The sequence below is a fragment of the Pinus tabuliformis genome, chromosome 1_1 (assembly GCF_031772625.1).
Source record: "Pinus tabuliformis cultivar Carrire ecotype Pingquan chromosome 1_1, CPIR1, whole genome shotgun sequence".
In the NCBI taxonomy this organism is placed as follows: Eukaryota; Viridiplantae; Streptophyta; class Pinopsida; order Pinales; family Pinaceae; genus Pinus; species Pinus tabuliformis.
Genome location: NC_142297.1, coordinates 260,273,440 through 260,278,546, shown reverse-complemented (window position 1 = coordinate 260,278,546; position 5,107 = coordinate 260,273,440).

Sequence of the window (5,107 nt, the reverse complement as noted above, 5' to 3'; positions counted from 1 at the left end):
GGGGAAAAATGGTATAAGGCACAAGATTTCGATGAGCACTACTATGAGCCATACATTAAATCTAGGTACAGGTATGAAAAGAAGAGGACCTTTCCTTTTGGGTTCCTTGAAGACAAGTATGCCCCTATGATGAGGATCATTATGAAATATTTTACATGTGAGGGAAGATTTTCTAGATTGTACACCTATCATATTAGGCTTCTTATGCACTTCACAAGAGTGAAAATTTTGAACATCCCATATTTCTTATTCAAGAACATTGAGAAGATGGCTTACATTGTATAGAAAAAGCCATAACCCTAGCAAATGAGTAGTATCTATCGCTACTCCTTGATTAAGATGATTATGCTACATCATCTCAACCTCCTCAACATCTCTTGGGATACATTTATTTCCAATGACATCTTAAAGCTTCTAGCAATTAGAGGTTCAACAATCATAACATAATTATGAGGTGATCTCCAATAAAATATCTAGATAATTGGAGTAAAAATATAACATATTGTAAGAAATACCGTGTGGCATATAGACAAAGAAATAGATTCCTGATAGGAGAGGACCAACTACATAAAATAATCAATACATTATCTAGTTATAATTGAGTGTTATGTCTAAAGAAATCCCCCCAAGTGATTCTTTCATCCTAGTCATTATTGAATACCCCCCAAACATTTAAATAAATAATCCAATAATTTTACAAGGCACCATTCTCCACCATTCTCCTATAAATTGATCATACTCTAGTTACATTCATGGAGAAATCTTGACCATCATGAATCATGCTCCTCCTTCAATCTTGATAGACATAAGCTCAAACTAATTGTGTATTTGAGGAGATCATCTCAGAAAATTTTGAATCTTCCAAGAGAAAACCCTTCCATGCATCTTTTGAATTAATCTTTCAATATCAATTCGAGGGTTTAAATACTAATCAATGGAGGGCAAACTCTGAAAAGAAAAAACACAAATGATATCAACAATTTTCAATCCTTCAATCATCTTCAAAGGGAGTTATTGCTTCCCACGTTTTTCACATGATGGCTTTGGAGCACCTATATATGCATGCATAATCTTCAATTTCCCTTTCCAATGTAATATACCATGCCATTATAACCCTTTGATGCAGCTACCTATTCCAAAAATACAGAAATGTTAGATCTTTTGTTCTTCCAATAGACCCAAACGACAAAAAAACGAGGGGATATCATGAGCATAGAATTGCATGTCTCAGAGACCACTGTAATTGACAAGTATATAGTGAAAATTTGTGATGGTCAATGGTAGAGAGACTTTTCTTGTGGCTACATCACACAATGGGCTGCAATGTATCCTTAAGATATAGATGTAATGTTTTATGCTCATTTTGTGAATGAAGTTGTTGCCTTGGCTCCTCTCCTTGAAAATTTATGATCTGTTGTAGGAAAGAAAGAATTCATTATTGTATCAGGAGGCATATTATGCCCATGTGAAGAGGCTTCTTTGGCTCTACGATGACCAAAGGAGGTTTTCCGTGAGAGACACCTTAAAATATTTGATTTGGAGCTTAATCGAATTTTAAAACCATCACATTCTAAGGTTTCTCTCATCCATTCAACCTATGCAAGCATGAAAGGGCTTCTCATAATCCATAATCCTTCTTTGATCGTTGCTGTAGCTGACATTGATGTAAAGGTCATGGATGCATTGATACTGGATTCCTCAAGTAATCAAAATGCATCTAGATTGATCCAATTTCCAAGATAGATTGTTCCTAAAGTGCTATGGATAGCTGATTTGAGGTCCACAAGTCTAAAAATTAAAAGATCTCCTCACCCACTTGAAGGAATTGAATATTTTTCATATTGAGCCCTTCAAATATCCTTGTTTTTTCATGTTAAATTTAGGGATTACCAAAGTGAGTGATATTATATATAATTAAGTCTCATCAAAATATTGTGTAATGGCACTCCGCAAATGTGCAATGGAATCAATGTTATACTTTCCCAGCCAGTTAATCCCAACACTTTGTTCATTCAACATCCAAAAGATTGTGTAATGGCACTTTGCAAACCTACAATGGAATCAATGCTAGATTTTTGTAGCCAACTAAGCCAAACTTTAGCTCTTTATTCATTCATAGGCATTCAATACAAGTAAGCCAACTTCCTTGCTATATTGCCTACATGACCATCAATAATTAAGCCCTCTATGAAGGTTGGGGCACATACTACATAATTCTTCCCAAGTGTCATCATCTCCCCTAAATTTTGAAACCTGAAAGGTAAAAGAGGTCAGTCATTGATCATTTCCCAAAGATTCTACATTAAGAACTTGGACCTTCCCTCAATCTGTTAATCGTTATGTAATAGTTGTAGCTAGTTCAATCCCACAATATCCATATCCAACCACAATGACATGAATAGCAGACTCTCTCTTTCCAAACCTTTTCTTCTTCAAGGATCTAAATTTTTTATCCAATCTCTCTTTCACAAGTTGCTCACCAACACACACACAATCCACTTTGAAACTATGGAATCTTCCAAAGTAGAAAATGGTTGAGCAAACTCTAAGGCACCTGACATGACACCCAATTTTTCCCTAGCACCAAGTTCCAGTAATAACCTGGTAGTCATACTCAACCTTCATTCCACTTTCAAGATAAACAACTCCAACATTTCTATAAGTCTGCAATCCATTGCCTTTTGAACCATAACAAGCACATATGGTTTTAACTCTATCTTTGATAAATAGCACAAAAGTGTTCAACAATAGTTCTGAGGCTTCTTATCAAGAGGCCACATCAAGGACTCTAAGTATAAAGTAGTATAAAGACCTTCAAATCCACTGCCCAAGATACATATTTGTGGCCTCTTTGAATCGGGCCATGTAAATAATCTCACATGGGAATCTTCATCATATGATTGAGTAGGATCTTTGATAATACTCTCTCCCATAGATGCAAATGTATGAAAGTGTCCTGAACGTTACTCGAAGATAAGTTGTCTATCACTTTTTCCTTTAGTTTTCCTCTACTTCGTCAAAAACATCTAGCCATATACAAGTCTTCTTGAAACATTTGCATGAACAAAACTTCTGCAAATTATTTTGGAATCGACAAGTGATGAGTAATGCGTTCCACAAAATAATTCTGGATATCCCAAATATTTTCCATTTATTGGAGGTGTTTGCAGAGAAGATATCATATACACCATTTCTACAAGTGCTTAATTGATGTATTAGTCAAGAGTGATTGTCTGAGAATAGTGTGATACACCTTCAAAGACCTATGATGCATTTAACTTGGTGGTGGCATCCGTAGTGTGTATATAGTAACAATGCCAATAATGATATGTCACCTATATAATGATATAAATTTATATTTCATTCACCATATATCATCCACACATACAGGAGCGTTAACCATTGTAGATGTTAATATACAAATCAGTATAAGAAAAAAATAAATGCACCATCCTATAACACTAGTCTTGTTAGTGTCAATATATGCATACTTCCATCAGGGATCAAATCTTCTCTTTGCATTTTCATTTTAGGTGTCTCATACTAAATTTTTGGATCATTCCACTAGGTCATTTCAAAATGGTCCACTTATGGTTGTCTTCTTCTCAGAAAATAAAATCTTCCCTCATGAGGTACATTTGCTGACCCATCTCCATGTTGCATTCAGTTATGGTTTCAATTATGTTATTTTTAGAGTCAAGGCAATTGTCTTTCCATTAGGTTTTAGGGTTCATTTCCAAGGCAAAGGCATAGTTTCAAGTGTAAATAAAGGGTAGCAAAGTTATGAGGATGACCAATAAACAAAGACTGATTGCTAGCAAGTCATGGTTATTGTACAAAGATCTTATTTCACTAATGTAATTTTCATCTCAAAAACATGTTTTTGAGATGAAAACAGAGTAATTTTAGTTGATTTATAGTTTTTGATGTAATTCAAGTCATTTCATGTAATAAGTGTTCCTAGCTGCCCCAAGCATTTCTTCTTGCTGCAAGAAAATGAAACCATTGAAGAAATCAGTTCAATCAAAGCATCATCCACCTGAAAAGAGACACAGAAAGAAAAGCATTAAATAGATATTTGAAGACAAAGAAAAAGTTCCAAAAAACATTAGAAAGTGGGTTTTTTATAAAGAAAAATCAAAATCACCCTCTATATAAGATTTCAAATTCCTTTTCCAAATTCGTCATATTCAATTAACAAAGAGAAAGAAAAGTGTTGAAGGAGAGAAGGGAATTAAAGCCAATTGGTGGCTGAACAAATAGGAGGTGTTGTGCATAGAGCAAGAGGCGTTGTGCACAAAGCATATTGAGGAGGCGCTGCACATAGTGGAGAGATCACTGCGCATAGAGACGGAGCGCTGCACATAGGCCTGTTTTTCCAGTGTAATTTTACATGGTGTTGCGCATAGAGCTGGAGCACTACGCACCTGTACAAGGTGTTGTGCATAGGGCCAACAAGCACCAAAACCACCCTATCAATCATCCAAATTTCTCTTTTTCCACCTAGAACTTCTAAACAAGTAAGTGCACTCCTTGAACTATCCTCCTGACATTCAGTTCATGATTTTGAAGTTAGTTTTCTATTTAAAATTTCAAACCCTAGGTTGCCTACAAATCACTCCACCTATCCCTTATACCCTAATTCCCTCAAACAAATCCCTCCACCTATCCCTTATACCCTAATTCCCTAAAACAGACCCCTCCACCTATCCCTTATACCCTAATTCCCTCAAGAAAACCCCTCCACCTATCCCTTATACCCTAATCACCAAAAAAAATCCTTAACACCATATTTACTAAACAATCTCTACCAAAAATACCCTCCTTCTCACTCTCATATCATATATATCTCATCCTACATCGCATAAGCTCCTCTCCTCTTCCCCTATCCCTATTCACCATAACTCACTTCTTGATTACCTTCTCTAGGGTTTCAAAGCTTCAAAATTCAACAAACATTGACAAAGAGGATAGAGATTATGAGGAGGAGGAAAATAGTGGAAGTGAAAGCTTGGGAGATGAACCTCAGCATCAGAGAAAACCACATAAGGAGGCAGAATTATTAGAGAGGAACCACCAAACATTAGAGAGTTACAAGCTTCTCATA